This window comes from Lynx rufus, unplaced genomic scaffold (assembly GCF_022079265.1).
Source record: "Lynx rufus isolate CCGP_SWC_20201006 ecotype Redwood Valley unplaced genomic scaffold, mLynRuf1.p SCAF_4, whole genome shotgun sequence".
NCBI lineage: Eukaryota > Metazoa > Chordata > Mammalia > Carnivora > Felidae > Lynx > Lynx rufus.
The window spans coordinates 147835414-147855427 of NW_025814856.1; the positions used below are offsets into that span (position 1 = coordinate 147835414).

Consider the following 20014-nt stretch of genomic DNA (forward strand, 5'->3'; position numbering starts at 1 on the left):
GTTCCTTGTGACTGGAGCACTGAGGTGCCCGTTTTCCTTCTGGCTGTCAGCCGAGAACCATTCTCTGTTCCTAGAGGCCACACACATTCTTCCTCCCGTGCTCTTCTCTATCTTCAAAGCCGGCACTCACCCTCAAATCTTTTTTTTTATTTTATTATTTTTTAAATGTACATCCAAGTTAGTTAGCATATAGTGCAACAATGATTTCGGGAGTGGATTCCTTATTACCCCTTACCCATTTAGCCCATCCCCCCTCCCACAACCCCTCCAGTAACCCTCTGTTTGTTCTCTATATTTATGAGTCTCTTAAGCTTTGTCCCCCTCCCTGTTTTTATATTATTTTTGTTTTCCTTCCCTTATGTTCATCTGTTTTGTCTCCTAAAGTCCTCATATGAATGAAGTCATATGATATTTGTCTTTCTGTGACTAATTTCACTTAGCATAATACCCTCCAGTTCCATCCACGTAGTTGCAAATGGCAAGATTTCATTCTTTTTGATTGCCGAGTAATACTCCACTGTGTGTGTGTGTGTGTGTGTGTGTGTGTGTGTGTGTACACCACGTCTTCTTTATCCATTCATCCATCGATGGACATTTGGGCTCTTTCCATACTTTGGCTATTGTGGATAGTGCTGCTATAAACATTGGGGTGCATGTGTCCTTTCGACACAGCACACCTGTATCCCTTGGATAAATACCTAGTAGTGCAATGGCTGGGTCGTAGGGTAGTTCTATTTTTAGTTTTTTGAGGAACCTCCATACTGTTTTCCAGAGTGGCTGCACCAGCTTGCATTCCCATCACCCTCAAATCTTTCTCACATTCAGAATCTTTTTGACTTCCCTCTTCTGGTACCAACTGAGGAAACTATTCTTTTAAAGGGTTCACCTGATTGACCCAGGCCCACCTGGATAGTCCCCATATCTTAAAGTAAACTGATTTAGGACTGTAGCTGCATCTGCAAAATCCCTTCAGAGCAGTATCTAGATTAGTGACTGAAGCAGTACCTAGATTAATATTTGACTGAAGTCCAGGAGATGGGATTCTTGGGGAATTATCTTTAGAATCTTGATAACCGTAAGGAAATAGAATTACCCAGTTAACCTGAGATGGGGTCTGGAAATACACTCCCGACAGTATTGAATCAAATAACTTAATTGTTACTTTATTCCTGTTTTTTTAAATGTGTTTTTGTTTTTTAATGTTCATTTATTTTTGAGACAGAGAGAGACAGAGCATGAACGAGGGAGGGGCAGAGAGAGAGGGAGACACAGAATCTGAAGCAGGCTCCAGGCTCTGAGCTGTCAGCACAGAGCCCGACGCGGGGCTCGAACTCACGGACTGCGAGATCATGACCTGAGCTGAAGTCAGACGCCCAACCCACTGAGCCACCCAGGCACCCCTTTCATGTGTTTTTAAAGAAATATATGTGTATGGTTTATTTTTTAATGTATGTATTTTGGGGGTGCACATCGCCACATTTCTTACGGATGTATGATCAAAAATGTTGCCAAGGCTATTTTGGGATATGTTTTGTTTCAGGGGCCTGTGAATGTCCAAGTGTTAAGATGTAGGTGTGAAGTTAGACATGGGTGTGTTGGGGGGGGTCGGTGATGGCAGGTGAAGACAGGCAAGAGGCTGAGATTGTGTTAAGTACAGAGGAACAGTTTATTCTTATTTATGATGTATTCACAGAAGACCTTTGAGGATGAGAATCATTTTGCTTGCTATTTTCTGTTGACGAGTCCAGAAGTTCAAACACCCCGGGATTCTTTGTGTGTAATTTATGAGCAGTATTGGGGAACGTTTCTAAACATAGGGGCATTTCAGAGTATGCTGGATCTCCATCACCGGAATGCTGTATCCCCAGTGTGAAGAGGTTGAACTTCTCAAAGCTTCTGGTGCACAATTTCAATGTGCCATGGCCCGCCAGGTGCACGGGATGTCTGGTATGCTGCTGATCCAGAAGCCTGGGCTTACAAAAGGTCGCCTCAGGACTGAGAAGGTGTGGAAAGGACTAAAAGGATCATGGAGGGAAATGAATGAAGGCTGCCGATCAATCGCTCCAATTTTAACATTTTACCCAAAGGACAGTCTTACGAAAAGTCTGGTTTTCTGGTGAAGAGAGTACAAACGGTTTTAGCCTTTAGGAAGAACATATACAGAAATATGAAAACCTCACAAAAAGGCAGAAAATTTTAGATGCTAAATATTTCTCTCTTTGTCCAAGAACACTTTGGTTTTCCCCGTCTTGACATTCTGGCCAAAAAATGGAGGAAAGGAGGACATCGCCCAAATGTTTCTTTTAAATTGTCCCAGAACTTCAGAAAATGGTCAGAAAAGGTAATCACATTATTGGAGCAAAAAGAGAGAAGTCAATGGAGAAGGCATTTAGTAACTGCACTGATAGAGCATGAAGACATGCGGCTTGTTAAGCTTTGGAAAGTAGGACACAGGAGGAAAGAGGCTGTGTGGAAGAAATTAGTATTGCTTATTAATTGTGATGTCTTTAAAGCATAACACATTTTACATCTTTCAACTAACAAAGTTATTTTTCTCTGTGAAGGACAACTCTAAGGATGCTGATAATAGTTTACAGATGTTCTTTTATTGCTAAAGTTTCCGCTTAAAAAAAATCTTTCCCCTCATGTATTCATTCACTCGGAAATATTTGATGAGAACCTGCCATGTGCCTTGATCTAGGTGCTAGGAATACAGCTGTGAACAGAGCACACAAGGTCTCTCCTGTCATGGAGCTGATATTCTAGTGTGAAGGAGGTGGGAAATAAATAGTTACATTTCATACATGACACATAAAGAGGTAAATAAGATAATGTTAGACAGTGGTAGGTGCAAACATAAAGAAATAAAATAGGATGAAGTGATGGATGACCAACCAGTTTGCTGTTTTAGATTGGTGGCCAGAGAAGACCTCTCTGAAGAGATGACATTTGAACAGTGATCTAAATGACAAGGAGGGGCTGGTCATGAAAAGATCAGAAATGCATAGCACTCTAGATGGAGAAAACAGGTGGTTCCAAGGTTCCCAAGATGGTAACAAGTTAGCGTCAGAGGAAGAGAAAGAAACCCTGCATGGTTGGAAGTCAGGGGCAAACAGAAAAGTGGAACAAGATAAAGTTGGACCAGTGAGCAGAACCTAGATCTTCTAGGCATGGAAGGTCAGCGTAATAAATTTGGATTTTAGATGAGATGGGAAGCCGATGGGAGGTTCTAGACAAGGAAGTGATTGTTTCTGTTTCTTTAGGGGGCAGTTGCAGTAATTCAGGTGAACAATGGTAGCTTGAACTAGGATACCAGTGACTAAAGGCGAATAGAGTGGATTGGGGTACACAGGGGAAGTAGAGTCAACAGAACTGTGTGGTATTTTTTTATGGGGGACATAAGAGAAACAAAGGAATCCAAGCTCTCTCCTCTGTTACTGGCTCAGGCACTGGGCAGATGGTGATGCTATTCAGTGAGACAGGTAGGCTGGGAATAAGAAGTGTGGCAGTCTGTGTCACTTCCCTCTCCAACAGCTGTTCTCTTCCTCCTTGCTAACAGAGCCCTGACTTTGTTGAGGGTGACAATATGTCCAGCTCCAAGTGATGAATCATGATCAGTACAATTCAATTATAATAATCCCATTCTCTTTTGCTAGATACTCAATTTCCCCATCTCCTTTGCAGCCAGGAATGATTCATTTCTGGCTAACGAGACCTAAGAGAAAGCCTTCTGGGGACAGATTTGGCTATCTTGAGCACCATCACGATGCCTGGAGTCACAGCAGCCATCTTGTGACTACAAAATAAAAGACAGGATAATTAAAGGCCAACATGTTAAGGATAGTGACAGGAAAAAAGAGAAACTACCTAGGTCCTTGATGGTGTAGTTGAGCAGCTGAATTAACACCAGAAATAATCTATTTCCAGACATCTCTTTATGAAAAAAAGTAAAACTCTATTTAAGCCTCTTGGGGTTGTTTGATTCAAGAAGATTAAGAGAAAGAATCGAGACTTCTCTTTTGGCCGTACTCAGTTTGAGATGCCAATTAGATATCCATGTGGAAGTGACTGTCTAAATTACTCCCTTCAACATTGGAAAAAAAAAATTTCTAGGTATTTTTATCTTTTCGTATTGCTATAAAACAAGAAAATGTGAAAAAATAATTACAAAAGTGAACAAAGTTGCAATGACCATGAGGGAGTCCAAATCAGAGGCTGACATCAGTACATGAAACTGACTTCCCTAGTACTGGCAGGTTAGCAAGGTTGAAGTTATTAAAACTGGAAAGCTGGGGCAATGAAGAAAGCTCAGTCTGAGGACAAGTTAGGTCTCTGCATTTCCCAGTACTTTCCATCACCTTGGTGGGGAAACACTGTTCTAGACTAGAGTAGTATTTCTATTAAGATACCTTCTCACCTACATATCACAGTGTTCATGCATTGCTTTATTTCTTCTTTTGACATATAACAAATAACCTAATGAAAATTCCCTCGCTAACTTACCCGGGGAACCTAAAGTAGGCCAAATTGAGCTTTTAGCACAGTTTCTGGTTGCTGATAAAAATCAGTATCTACAAACCCAATTGCACCTATTTCCATTAGAGCTATCACCCAAAACTAGATCACCAGCTTTGTAGATTGAAAGCTTGCCAGCCCACATATATTTTTTCTCTTAAACACTTTATTATATGCTGGATGGTTTAGACTCCATCTATAGAAAAGAACAGTATTTTTTTTTTTTTTTTGCCAGCAGCCTATCAGAAATAGCTATTGATTTTGTGTGTGTGGACAAGTAACTGAGTCTGCAAAATTGACTTCTCAAGATAAGTGTCTTGTATCCTGCCCATACCGTGAGTCTCTGTCCTCCTGAGGTTAATTGGCTCATCATATTCCATTTCCATGTTCTCTAGTTCATCACTATGCTTGGGATTTTTGCCCCTACACCTTTCACTTTGTTTTCCCATAATTTATTACAACCCACATTTTTTTAAACAGTTTTGGATCTGCATTAATTTTTAAGTCCCCGGAGGAACATTATGTTCCCAAACATTATGTTCTGCACTCTCATGCTCATACCACTTCGGGTAGTGCCAGACACCTCCTGGGATCTCAAGAAATGTTGTTTCTTTTTAAAAGATAGGCGATTACTATGGGCTGCCCATAAAATATCTTTCTCAGTTGAGTTACTGAGTTTGTTAGTCTCTCTTCATCGCTATAAAAGCACAGGTGAATGGTGACTGGTCTTACTGGAGTGTTGGGAAAAAAATGATGAGAAGCATCAGGAATGGGAAGGGCTTTCTTTCAAAATATGAAATGTTAGGGAGATGATAGTGTCATTCTTACCAAGCAGGCTTCAGCTCAAGTGGAGCTCACTCCACGGATAGATGCTGTTCATCAATATTGAAAAGAATGGCTGTCCAGCAGGATCCCCTTCTGCTGGTGGGATCTACTGCAGACAGAACTTCTTTTCAAAGATTCCAAAGATCTGCTATACCCACAAATTCCGTCTTCTCTCAGCTTCTCAGCTGTATCTAGAACACTTCAATGCTTTTCTACATTGCAGATTTGAACCTCCCTCTGGATTCTTCTAAAGTTGTTTGAAGCAGAGGAATAGGACCATGGACAGAGGAATAGCCTTCCAATTCCTGATGCAGCAGGAAAGTGAACTCTTCCTGCCAAGAATCCCGGAGAGGGGTCTTTAAATGAATAAACTCTTCTTTATTCAAGGGTCACTTTCTCCTTTTCTAATTTCCCTTTGGAGTGGCACAGTTTCTTCTGGAAACATTGGCTCCCTCTACCAACTCTATGCTCCTGAAACACAAACAGAATACTCATTTCTTGCAGATGCAGCTCTTAAAATACTTTAAAATACTTTAAAATACTTTCATCATAAAATATTTCAAACAGACAGAAAAATATAGAAAATAGTTTACCAAACATCTGTGTATAAAACACTCAACAGATCTTAATGTCTGCTTATTTGCTTTAGGGGTTTTGTTTGTTTGTTTGCTATAAAAAGTCTTACAAGTAGTTTAAACCCATTATCTACTCCCGATCTCATTCATTTCTCTATTTTCCCTCCTTTCCTCTTTTCTAAAAAGTAATCACTACCTGGAAGTTCCTATAAATCATTCCCATGCATGTTTTTTATACTTTTATATTATATGTATATATTCATAAACAATATATAGTATGCTTTGTATTTGCAAATTGTAAAGGAATACTCTATCACCCTGTACATAATATTCTGCAATGCATTTTTAGTCATTGTTACTTAAAAAAATTTTTTTTAATGTTTATTTATTTTTAAGAGAGAGAGACAGCGCAAGAGCCGGGGAGGGGCAGAGGGAGATACAGAATCTGAAGCAAGCTCCAGGCTCTGAGCTGTTAGCATAGAGCCCGACGCGGGGCTCAAACTCTTAAACCGTGAGATCGTGACCTGAGCTGGAGTTGGATACCCAACTGACTGAGCTACCCAGGTGTCCCTAGTCATCATTTCTTTTTAGATTGATTCACATTGTAACCTGAAGAACTAATTCATTAAATATACCTGTTGTATATTATTCCCTTGTTTGAAATATACAAATTACTTATCCACTTCCTGCATTATGGATGTGTGAATTGTTTTCAGTGTGTTGTTGTTTGCTATAATAAACAATACTGCAATTAACATTTAAATACCTATCTCCTGGTGCACACCATGTGACAGTTTTTCTAGGCCACAGGTTCTCAACCTTGGTGTTATTGACATTTTGGACTGAATAACTCTTTGCTGTGGGGTAGGATATTTAGCAGCACTGCTCACCTCTACCCCAAAGGTACCAGTAGCACCCCACCCCCACGCAGGTGTGACAACTGAAATGTCTTCAAATATTGCCAAATATTTCCCAGGAGGCAAAATCACCCTGGCTGAGAACCACTAATCTAGAGAACAGAGAAACTGCTGGGTCTTAGGATTTATATAAATACATATCACCACTTTGCTTTCTAAGTGTCCCGTTTCTCCACATCTTACTAATTTGGGGTATTTTCAAATGTTAAAATGTTTGCCTATTTACAGTTACGAAATGGTAACTTTTTATTACTTAATATTGTTTTCCCTTCATTTCTAGTGAGACTGAACATCTTGTATATCTATTGGCCATTAGGATTTCTTTTCTGTGAATTGCTTATTTATATTCTTTGTCAATTTTTCTTTCTAGTTGTTTCTTTTTCTTATTGCTTTGCAGTTCTTTATAATTTTTGAACATGAATATCTCGGTTGTTGTATGTCTGAAAAAATATCTTCTCTCTTTGTTGATGATATATTTTTATTTTGAGGTAGTAAAATTATTCACCTTTTCCTTGATGATTTTATTCTTTTGTGCTTTATTTAATAAGTTCTTCCTATCACAAGGGTATAAATATAATCTCTTATATTTTTCCTAGAGGTATTAAATTTGACTATTCAAATTTAGGTCTTTAAACCAAGTTAAAATCTTGTAATGTGAAATAGAAAAAATATGTATAAATATTCCAACACATATTTATTAACTAACTCATTTTTTAATCCAGGTTTGTTATGCTGCCTCTGGTTTTAAATTTTAGTTACTTGGGGGCGGCAACTGGGTGGCTCAGTCAGTTAAATGTCCAACTCTTGATTTTTGGCTCATGTCATGATCTCACAGTTCGTGGGTTCGAGTCCCTGCTTGGGCTCCACACTGACAGTGCAGAGCCTGCTTGGGATTCTCTTTCTCTCACTCTCTCTCTCTCTCTGCCCTTCCTCCTCTCTCTCTCTCTCTCTCTCTCTCTCTCTCTGCCCTTCCCCCACTCAAACATTCTCTCTCAAAATAAATAAATAAACTTAAAAAAAAAAAAAGGAAAGAAACCTATGTGGAATTGTGTTAGAGTAGAGATAGGATAGGTAAGTTTTCTTCTCACTTAAAAACATACAAAAGAAGATGACTTGCCCTTCCTATCTTTGTACAGAGTTGGAGGAGAAAGTGATGGCTGAAACAGTGGCAGCCATCTTGCCACCCTGAGAGGACAAGCTAGAGCCTAGCACACTGAGAATGGCTAGGCAGGGAGATGAAAAGTCCTTAGGTCTCGGAGGTGTCATTGTGCTGCTGAATTAGCCAATACTGAAACCGCCTACCACTGGACATCCTGTGACGTGAAATAATAAACCTGTTATTGTTTAAGCCACTTTAAGTTGTATATTCCCTCACTTGTTGCCAAAGACATTTCCACCTACTATAATTAGTTTTGACCTTTACTGTTTTACATGAACTCAGTGACCATTGTTTCGTGTTACCTAATCAGGTTGGGATTTTAAAAATTGGGTTTGCACTGAAATCAAACATTAACTTTAGAAGAAATGTCTTCTTCATTTTAATGAATATTCTAATTCATGAGTATGGTATATGTCTCCATGTATTAAATCTCAGTTAATTTGTTCCATAAAAAATTACTATACATGGGGTGCCTGGGTGGCAGTCCAGTTAAATGTCAGTTAAATGTCGTACTTTGACTCAGGTCATAACCTCACAGTTTTTGAGTTTAAGCCCACGTCGAGCTCTATGCTGACAGCTCAGAGCCTGGAGCCTGCTTCCGATTCTGTGTCTCCCTCTCTCTCTGCCCCTCCCCTGCTTGTGCTCTGTCCCTCTCTCTCAAAAATAAATAAACATTAAAAAAATTTTTTTTTAAATTTTTATACATAATGTCAACATTGTATTTATAGATAAAAATCCACGTCTGTATTACATTTATTCCTAGGTACTTCCTCGCTTATTGCTATTAAAACTATTAAAACTGGTTTCTTAAATATCGTAGGTGATAAATACTGAGATATAGGATTGCAACTGAATTTTATTTCTTCATCTTATACCCTGCAGCTTTGCTGAGTTGTCTTTGTAGTTCTAATATTTTTTCAGTAGGGTCTGTTTGATTCTCCTTATAGACAATCATATTACCCAGTTAAAGAGAGCTTGTCTTTTCTTTTCCCATACTGTGGTAATAGAGATGCCACAGAGGCAGTCATGAGGGCTCTGTGCCCTTCCTTGTCTTCCTGCCAGACCATTCCCTCACATAAGGCCCATCTTCAGGCAGTGGCGAGGTTTTTTTTTTTAGCCTCTTTAATAAGCGACTTTGTGTGGGGGGTGGGGGGGCGGTTCTCAGTCTAGCCCCTGTTTTGGGGTGGGGTTTTTTTTTTTGGTTGTTGTTATTGCTTTAAAGTTTATTTATTTATTTATTTTTGAGAGAGAGAAGGAATGCAAGTGCATGAGTTCACATGAGCAGGGGAGGGGCAGAGAGAGAGGAAGAGAGAGAGAATCCTGAGCAGGCTTTGCACTGTCAGCAGAGTCTGACACAGGGCTTGATCCCATGAATCCTGAGATCATGACCTGAATGGAAATCAACAGCAGGTTACTCAACTGACTGAGCCACCCAGATGCCCCTAGCCCCTGTTTTGAAACTACCATTAGATGGGGCGCCTGGGTGGTTCAGTCCATTGGGCATCCGACTTTGGCTCAGGTCATGATCTCGCATCTTGTGAGTTCGGGCCCTGTGCTGGGCTCTGTGCTGACCGCTCGGAGCCTGGAGCCTGCTTCGGGTTCTGTGTCTCTCTCTCTCTGTCCCTTCCCAGCCAATACTCTGTGTCTCTCTTTCTCTCTCTCTCTCAAAACTAAATAAACATTAAAAAATTTTTTTTAATTTTTTTTTTAACGTTTATTTATTTCTGAGACAGAGAGAGACAGAGCATGAACGGGGGGGGGGGGGGGCAGAGAGAGAGGGAGACACAGAATCGGAAACAGGCTCCAGGCTCTGAGCTATCAGCCCAGAGCCCGACGCGGGGCTCGAACTCACGGACCGCGAGATCGTGACCTGAGCTGAAGTCGGACGCTTAACCAACTGCGCCACCCAGGCGCCCCAAACATTAAAAATTTTTAAAAAGAAAGAAAGTACCATTGGTAGTTTCCAACAGAAAACCTGGTTCTGGCTGGTTGCGGTTCTGGCTCCCACACACTTTCCTCACTTTTAGTCTCCCTAACCCTGTAGAGATCCCATTCCAGCCTCCTCTGCCTCAGACCTGGAGCCCAACAGGCCCATGTCTTCAGTCTCATTTATTGCTCTGCATTCCTAGTTCCTAGAAGATTTTACCTTTTGGGCCAAGTGTTACTTTTAATCTTTCTCTTTTGTATTTTATTTTATGGGTTTACTTATTTATTTTTCAATATTTTTTTTTAATGTTTATTTATTTTTGAGAGAGAGAGAGAGACAGAGCATGAACAGGGGAGGGACAGAGAGAGAGGGAGGCACAGAATCCGAAGCAGGCTCCAGGCTCTGAGCTGGCAGCACAGAGCCCAAAGCAGGGCTTGAACTCATGGACCCTGAGATCATGACCTGAGCTGAAGTCAGACGCTCAACCGACTGAGCCACCCAGGCGCCCTTCCCTTTTATATTTTAAAGACCATTCTTTGTGTTTAGAGCTGAGAAAGTCCCTCCAAGGTTAATGTACAATAATGCTTCCTTGACCAGAAATCATAATTCCAAATGTCTATTTTGTAAAGAATTACAGAACTAACTTCTACCCCTGCTGATACCACACGTAGCAATTATTATCAAATATAATACTACCCAGAATTTTCAATGTCCTTCACCCCCTCATGCTTTGTGAATGCTATAGTGTCTGTGTTCCTCAACTGAGTATGGGAAATGGGGATTAAATACTATTTTCTACACCTGAGAAAACTGAGGTTTCTTGCTTAATTGTGGCCAAGAAGAACCAGACAGAATTGCAAGACTGTGAGTTTATCCAAAGGGAGGGCTGTGCCTTGTTCATCTTGTACCTCAGACAAAATGACGCTCAATGAAAGTTTTTGAGCTGAGCAAACTCAACCCTAGGCCCATGCCTAGCTTTATTCCACAGGATGTCTCATGATTTGAGGAGACTCCTTAATACCTAGGCAATGCTGACTTAAAAAGGGAGGAAAGGAAGGACAAGAGTAAGAGCAACAATAGCTGATTTTAAGCAAAGTGAATGAAAAGGAATTGTCAATGGCATTTCATCTAGAAAGTGAATTTTGATTGAGATTTAGATTTTTATACTAACCTCCTTGTATAAACTAGCTTAGTATGTAAATATAATCAAAATAGCATTCATTAAAATTGCAAAACTTATTTATTAAAATATGTAAAACAGCCAGCTGCAGCAGTAGTGATTAAGAAGTATAAAAATAAATTATTTTGCCAACAAGTATTTATTGCGTTCCTACTACGTGCCAGCATTGTATAGGGAGTTGGAATACAAAGATAAATGACACAGTCCTCGTACAGCTAACCATATAGTTAGGCCAAGTGATGGGCAAATAAATAATCCAAATATGATGGGATAAGCTCCTTAAAAGAGTGTTAGTTCAGGGGCACCTGGGTGGCTCAGTCAGCCAAGCGTCCCACTTCGGCTCAGGTCATGATCTCACGGTTCATGGTTCGAGCCCCACATTGGGCTCAGTGCTGACACCTCAGAGGCTGGAGCCTGCTTCGGTTTGTGTCTCCCTCTCTCTCTGCCCCTCCCCTGCTCATGCTCTGTCTCTCTCCCAAAAATGAATAAAGATTAAAAATTTTTTTTTAAAAAGAGCATTAGTTCAAAGAGATATTTGTACACCTGTGTTCACAGTGGCATTATCCACAGTAGCCTGGAAGTAGAAGCAACCCAAACGTCCATCAACAGATGAGTGAATAAACAAAATGTGTCATGTGCATACAGTGGATTATTTGGGTTTAAAAAGCAACAAAATTCTGATACATGCTATAACATGGAACTTTGAGGATATACTGAGTGAAATAAACCAGTTACAAAAACACAAATACTATATGATTCCACTTACATGATGTACCTAGAATAGTCAAGTTAATAAAAACAGAAAGTAAAATGGTGGTGACTCAGACCTTGGGGTGAGGGGTAGTTGGCAGGGGGGGATTGCAGGGAGGGAGTTCTTTAATGAGCATTGAGTTCAGTTTTTCAAGATGGAAACATTCTAGAGATTGGATGCACAACAGTGTAAATATGATTAACACTATTGAACTTTGCACTTAACAATGGTTAAGGTAGTTGGGGCACCTGGGTAGCTCAGTCGGTTGAGTGTCCAACTTCCACTCAGGTCATGATCTCATGGTCTGTGAGTTTCAGTCCTGCATCAGACTCTCCGCTGTTAGCGAGGACCCTGCTTTGGATCCTCTGTCTCCCCCACCCCCTACCTCCCGTACCTCCTCTGCTCCGCTCGTGCTCTCTCTCTCAAAAATAAATACACACTTAAAAAATTGTTAAGGTGGTAAATTTTATGTTACGTGCAATTTACTACATTTTTGTTTAAAGTCTAAAAAAGTATTAGCTTCATGAGGGTAGGGGCCTGTTTTGTATGCTCTTAAATTTCTAGCATCTAACAGAACGCCTGATGCATAGTAGGCTCTTAAATATTTGACCTTCCTCTGGCTTCTCCTCCCCATCCAACATCCTACGCAACACGGCAAAGGCCAGGTCCTCTGTGAGCCAATTCAGCAAACAAAGGCACTTCTCTCCTTAGGGCCCCGAAGGAGAAGAATTTCAAATATTTGTGATTTGATATTTGTCCTGGTCACACCAACCATTCTTTACTTCTCAATTGTGCTTATCTGAGCTCTTTGGCATTTAAATTTCCTAAAGATAGATACTGTTTCTACTTCCCAAAACAGAATTGTGATGGACTTTGTTAAGAAAAAAAAAAAAACAAAAAACGTGGAAAGATGTCTGTGAAATGAAATCATTATTAGGCCAATGTACAAACCGGCTCTGGAGCCTCGCTTGCAGGGCACGGGAGGAAGGATGAGGTAATTAGCATATATTTGTAGAGTTCTGCTGCTTGTTTCCCCCCCCTTCACTGGCTCCATCTGATTCCAGTTGCTTAGTTTATTCTTTTGTGTTTGGTTTTTTTTTTCACTTGGTCAAAAATAGAGAGACCCAAAAAAAAAAAAAAAAAGTTTCCTTGAACTTATTGCAGCTTTTCTTTTTTCCTCATGTATTTGGTTTCCCATTTGCCATGATCCTTCTTCCTGCCACCTGCTTCTTTCTCTGCTTTTCCTACCTTTCCCAGTGAGGGCTTTTCCCTGCGTTCTGTAACCCTGGCTTTGTGCCTGGTACCCATGAAGGACAGGTGAGTGTGGTATTTAGTTACAGCACAGACACGGAGCCTGCCCGAGGGCCTGAGGGATTTGCATCAAGGAATTTCCCGTTTCTGGCCCTGGCACCGGTCAGCGCTCCCTGTTGTTGGTGCTGACTTTACCTCGGCCCCGGGCATGCATGTTGCGAGGCTTCAAGCGTAGAACAGAAGCGCCATGGCTAACGCTGGAAAAGAAGCCCGGAGGAGAAAGTCTTCAGGGTATCTTTCTTCTGTCTCCTCAAGCTAGTAGGGTGGAAAAAAGTGCAGACTAGAGTCACCCCAGACCTTCTTGGAGACAGGGTCAATCATAGAACCAAGCGAGGTTTCCAGGCCTGGAGGGTTGATCATGTTACTTTTAAAATGCAATCGTTACAGGCGCTTGAGTGGCTCAGTCGGTTAAGTGTCCGACTTCAGCTCAGGTCATGATCTCGCGGTCTGTGAGTTCAAGCCCCGCGTTGGGCTCTGTGCTGACAGCTCAGAACCTGCAGCCTGCTTCAGATTCTGTGTCTCCCTCTCTCTCTGCCTCTCCCCAACTCACACTGTTTCTCTCTGTCTCTCAAAAATAAAATAAACATTAAAAAAAAAACCCTGAAAATGCAATGTTTAAATAGCTGTTGCTGTGATAGACACTATTTGAAGTGCTTTTCAATATTAACTCATTTAACCCTTTCAATATTAACTTATTTAAGCCCCACAACAACCCTGTGAACTGGGAACTGCTATTGCCTGAATTTTATGGATGAGGAAACTGAGGCTCGGAGAGGTTAAGCGATTTGCTCGAGGTCCCAAAGCTAATAAGTGGTAGCATCAGGATCTGAATCCAGACAGCCTGGTTCCTGAATCCATGCTTTTAGCCACCATATAGGTAACATACCCTCGCTTTTTGAAAGTATACATTACACCACTTCCCTTTTACAGAAGACCTACATTAGTACTTGTTTTTGCTAACCAAAAGAAATCCGAAGAGGATTTTTGCTTTTACGCAGAAAAGCCCAGCAGGTTCAGCGTTTGTTTTACGCGGAGCTCGACCATAGGCAGTGCACGCCCTGAGCAGCGTGAGTGGCCCCGCCAAGCCCCTTCCCCACGAACTACACCCAGCATCTCCGCATCGAGCCACCAGAGCTGTGAACTGGGTCTGGGAGCATCTGCGTTTTATCTCAATTTATTTTGTGCACCTGTTAGCAAGATGTGTCCTGAGGTATCAGGAAAAGCCTAAGAGGGGTTATTTCTTATAAATTGATGGTAATAGCTGCTTTGCTTTATGCCATTTCAGCTTATGAAAGGATTCGTAGGAATGCTCCACTTTTGTATTGTGGGCGGCACCTGCACTATACTGCCTCTCTGGTTTATGCCCAGTCTCCCAGGATTTCCTTTGGAGATGTCATGACCAATTTTATAGAATATCTTCTCCCAGGTATAACACCCTCTGGTAGGAGCTGGGCAACGTGTGTATCCCTCTGAAATTTCTGCGCAGATCTTGGGATACCTGCCAGCAATCACGTGTTCACAAGCTCCATCCTGCAGGAGACATAAGAACCAGACCTCCTCCCTTTCCTCTGGAGATCAGGGCATAAGAAAGCAATCTGCACCCACACAAACTCTAAGAAAGAAAAATTTTAGCATATGTTTACTAAAGATAAAATGTCATGGGGCACCTAGGTGGCTCAGTCGGTTAAGTGTCCAACTCTTGATTTCGGCTCAGGTCATGATCTCACAGTTGGCGGGATCGAGCCCCATGTCGGGCTCTGTGCCGGCAGCGTGGAGCTTGCTTGGGATTCTCTCTCTGTCCCTCCCCTGCTTACACGGGTGCACGCGCTCATGCACACACTCTCTCCCAAAATAAATAAATTTAAAAAATATATGTCATACTATGTCACACCTTGTATAAAGTGCTTACCTCCCAACCCCCATAAGCGATGACATTACCCTGGGATCTGTTCCCAGTTGGGGTGAGTTCTCAGGGAGCTGTCCCCACCTTCTCTACCCAGACCCTTGTGAACAGCATCATGAATTTTTTAGATGGTTGGCTGGACTTGGGAGTGACGTTCAGAGCTATAGCACAGATCTTCCGGTGAGTGTAACAAACTGGTCTGGAGAGAAGCCCATGACTTTGGCCTCTTTGCCCCGGAAGACCATGCCGTGGCCCTGAATATCTGCAGATCCTCTGACCTTCCCTATCTCCCTCTGGCTGTGCCCCAAATGGCTTTCCCTGGTAAAAGCTGGATTCGCAGAGAAGGAAGCTTCACAGGAAGTTAGCATGAGTTTGGCTTTCTGCTGTCCTCGTGAACTCTGACCTATGTTGAAGGACTGGGTCTCGTTGTTGCACAGAGACTTGTCTCTGGCCTCTTCCATGACTACTACGAGCTTCCCACCCATAGATCCAGGGCCTCTGCCCATTCTCCATCTCCAAAATGTGTGTCCTGAATCTTCCTCCTATTGAGCCCTAGTTCTAATCTGACTGGACCTGGCTAGAAAATGAATCCCTATTAACAAATTAGCTGGTAACATCTGAGGCAGGGGCTCTCCTCTACATACTGCATTTGTATCTTAATAGGAATATTCAAAACCAAAAAGTTAAAAAAAAAAGATTGAGTATCTAGGGGTGGAATGTCAGACTCCTTTACACAGAGATCTGGGGGGCTGGTGTCCCGTAGGTCTCCCCACATTTGTATATGCACCTAAAACTGGCCCTCATGTCAATATCAGGTCCACGGACATCCTCAAATCCAGAATAAAAACATTTACTTTGCAGCAACAACGATCTCTCTTTGAGTGTGTTCTTAGGATTCTCCGGATCCTAGGACCCAGAACAGGGCATGTGAGGGAGTTCAGTTTATTGGCAATTGGAGCACAGTCCTTTGTCAAGTGGGGTATTTCCTCTGACGTCACTGGACTGCTTGTCAGCTCCAGAGTAGGTCTTTGCCAGGAAAACCTGAATTGAAGAGGAGGCTTGGCCTTGGGGAAGCGAGCCTGTGTCCTGGTGGGCTGGGTGCCTCTATCAGAGGCACTGACTCCCTGAGGGGAGGGAATCCAAGAGGGAAAAAAAAAAAAAAGGTGTAAACAGTGGAGCTAAAGAAGCTGGCTCTGCCCGGGTGGCACTTTTGAACTGGTGGAACAGTGACAGCCCCAGTCCCGCCTATACCATCAGAAGCTGTGGGTCTTCCGTGCCCACCCTGCCTGTCTTCTCCCACCCACTCCTTCCCCCTTCCCTCCCTGTTCCCATGAAGACCAACCTAGGTGACACCTGTTTCCAAAACCTTTGTACTTCTTCTTTGATCCCTTTCCTCAAAATATTCTCAACCTTCCCTCCTCCAATGCCAGACTGTTGGCATCTGTCTCCCGTCTTGCGCAGCCTGCGATCCCTGGCTAACCATGGTTTTATAATTGTCTCTGGTTAAAGTTTAAATAGATGGGTTTCAGCCTGAGAGAAAAGTGTAAACAAGCCCTTTCTGCAGTCCTTCAGAACTGCTGACTTCCAGTGCTTTCGAATTCTGTGCTACGAAATTCATTCAGCTCCGCCCTAACCAAAGAACTGAGAGCCACCACTGGGCTTTCTGAGATGTGAGAGCCACTCTGAAACCTTTGAGAGGCTTTTAGATAATCTGCACTTTTCTTTTTAACTCAATTAAGCCATCAGGATCCAATTCCTACTCTAGGATGTGTGTCTGGTGTATCAGAGAGAGAACGGTGAAGCAATCTTCATTGGCTGGCCGCTGAAGAAAGGAAGGAAGTGAAAGGAATTGTCATTTCCTTGCTGGAATTTTTTTCGGGGGGGGGGGGGAGGGGGAGGGAGGAGGGGATTGTATGTGTTGCCCCAGGTTTTCGAGTTGATGAGGCTGTCTTAGGAATCATGAGAATGGGATTGTTCTTGGCCCGTGTGGAAGAAAGAGGGCGGCTCGGGTTTGAGCCGATGATTCAAGCATATTATCCACTTCATTTGGTGTGTTTCTTCAGAAGTAAGCAGGCCATTGTTTTGAGTCTTGGTTAAGAATATTGATTTTCCATATTTTTCAATTTTGTGTACTTTGTGTACTTGTGATCTGGTGTCAGGATGAATTCAGCAATACTTTTGGATGTTTTTGTCAAGGATTTGATTGGAACCTTGCCTTCCCCCTACTCAAAAACCTTCAATAATTCCCCATTTCAGTTTCAGGCTCCTATTCAGAGCCTTCCACGGCCTGGCTCCAACCCACCTTCACCTTCCACTATTCCAACCATGCACTGACTTTCCCTGAACTTTCCCTGAACTTTCCACCCAGCTCCTGTAACATGTTCCCTCACTCTCCAGTGTCCCCAAACCTGCTGTGCCTTCCCCCCACCTCCTCAGAGTCTTCTCAAAATGACACCTTCTGGTGTTCTGTGAACTTTCCCTGCTCTCCTTGCACAACCAAGCCAATCACTCCTTCCCTCAGTTCTGACTGTCCCCTTCACAGCAGCCCTTATTTCATCATCTATTGTTCAGCCTATATTGGGTACCAGCTTCCTACACCAGCTACTTAGCTCCTTGAGTAGAGAACAGTCCATTGCAACCTCCCTTACTGCCCTGCCTTGTAGGTGGCTCATTGTCAGTGTTCAAAAATATTCAATCTTTGGGGAGCCTGGGTAGCTCAGTGGGTTAAGCATCCGACTCTTGGTTTCAGCTCAGGTCATAATCTCATGATTCGTGGGTTTGAGCCCCACATTGGGCTTGTCACTGGCAATGCAGAGCCTGCTTAGGATTCTCTCTCTCCTTCTCGCTCTTCCCCTTCCCAACTCATGCTCTCTCAAAATAAATAGATAAATATATATATATATATATTCAATCTTTATTTTCCAACCTCTCTGAAAACTTGATGTCGATATTGTTAAAACAGCTCTTTTTTTTTTTTTTTAATTTTTTTTTTCAACGTTTTTTATTTATTTTTGGGACAGAGCGAGACAGAGCATGAACGGGGGAGGGGCAGAGAGAGAGGGAGACACAGAATCGGAAACAGGCTCCAGGCTCTGGGCCATCAGCCCAGAGCCCGACGCGGGGCTCGAACCCACGGACCGTGAGATCGTGACCTGGCTGAAGTCGGACACTTAACCGACTGCGCCACCCAGGCGCCCCGATATTGTTAAAACAGCTCTTGAGAGGACCCAAGAGGAATGAAGAAAGGACTCTGGGGCCAGACAGATTTGAGTTCGAATCTAAGCTCGGTTGAGTATTAGTACCAAGATGGCTTCCCTTCCAAGCCTCATTGTCTTCATTTGTAAGATGAAGACAGTAAGGTCTCTTTATGGGTTTTTGGGAGAATCAAAATGAGATAATGTAAGTTATGAACGTAACACAGTCTGTCTTATCCTTACCATCCCTTGATGCTAAAACATTTTAAATGTTGAAACATCTTACTCTGGGACATGAATTGCATCAGTCAATTTAATAGATACGCGCCACATTTTCCTGTTGCTAATACAATCTTCCTTGATACAACAGTTTCCTCTCACTGCCGCTTGTGAGTTTTTCAAAGGCTTATCTGGTAAGCAGGATCGGACTTACCTATTTATTGGTTACCTCAAGAAATCCCAGCGATGGGGAAGATGACCAGGCAGCTGCTCTGTTTTTTGCTGAGTTATTTTCACATGTTTGGGGGCGGGGGGGGGGATCCTCACACCATCACAGCGGGCTCTTCATTTCCAATGTTAACTTCAAAGAGGAGAAAAGACACCTGTTAGGACACTATTCTCTTTCCCCCTCCACCAAAAGTCAATTGCTACTTTCACCCATGGGAGGGGAGCAGTGAATTCCATTCATCCATCCAACATTTATTGAGCACCTGTTATGTGCCAAGATGCTAAGACACTAAGATACTAAGATGAATCAGCCAAGGTGTACGCCTTTAAAAGTTTGGATCTAACGTGGGGTTGGGGGTGGGGGGGGGGAGGGGAGATAAGCACCTAAATGAAATAACAATGTTACAGGTATAGAAGGGCCAGGCAGCCTATCAGGAAAAGCTTCAGAAAGAGATTATTATGCTTGAGCTGAGTCTTGAAATATCAGTACGTGGTTGTCAACCATGCGGGCAACACGCTTCGGGTGGAGGAACCCCAAGTATGGTTCCTTCCCCTCTGATGGCTTCAAATAGCCTGAAGTATCTGGCTCCACCGTCTTTACACAGTTCAGCGGTCTTCTCCTCAGTCCAGGTGACTTAAATCCTTCTCTGGCAGCAGCAGCAGCAGCACGATCAGCGCTGGTTCCAGAGAAGGAACATTAGAGGCTCTGCAGCCGCTTCTGCTGCCAGGGCCGGAAAACAGCTGGAGTCCTCTGAGCTCCCTGGGGGAGGGTGGAGGAGCTGAGCACGCATGTGCGCGCATACCTGGGTCTGCGCGGGCCTGCGGAGGAGAGCGTCTGGGGGGTGCGGGCAGTGTCCGTTTGGGTAGCCAGCTACGTATTTATCAGCAGGTGTTGCCACAGGAAACAGAAGTGGATGTTCAGAAAACAAAGCGACAGCTCGGGCTCTCCTGGTCCAGCTGAAAGACTACACAGAGAAGGGGGGGGCGGGGGTTGAAACAACCTCGACCAAAACAGAGTGAAACAGAGAAGGAAGTTGCATCAGAGGAGGAAGAATGCCAGTGTCACGCTGAAGAGCCACAAATGTCACAAAACAAAAATAAAATGTGTGACTCTCAGTCTATCTAGTCGAACACTATGAAAGCATTGTCTTCTTCAGAGAATTATTAAGATTACTGAAATAGTAGTGTAGCAAACGTGGAGAACGCCGGAAAACACAAACAAAAGATTGTTATGATTTTTTTAAAGTTACGTACATCGTATTTTATTTATTTGGATTAGCGATTATAACTTTGTTTTCTACCTCCATATT

At 42.7% G+C, this 20014-nt stretch overlaps 1 long non-coding RNA gene across 3 annotated transcripts; it reads right to left on the bottom strand.

Annotated features, from left to right (window-relative positions):
- Positions 1 to 1642: 1642 nt before the first annotated feature.
- On the bottom strand, positions 1643 to 19689 carry LOC124524373 (uncharacterized). 3 transcript variants are annotated; one of them, XR_006965221.1, is made up of 4 exons: positions 19508 to 19689; positions 18691 to 18837; positions 5344 to 5811; positions 1643 to 3796 (listed from the first exon to the last, which is right to left on the bottom strand). It is a non-coding gene; the product is annotated as an uncharacterized LOC124524373 (long non-coding RNA). The 3 variants fall into 3 exon arrangements; XR_006965220.1 differs by having other exon boundaries at positions 1643 to 5811; positions 19508 to 19686; XR_006965222.1 differs by lacking the exon at positions 19508 to 19689 and adding an exon at positions 19089 to 19451 and having other exon boundaries at positions 1643 to 5811.
- Positions 19690 to 20014: the final 325 nt, after the last annotated feature.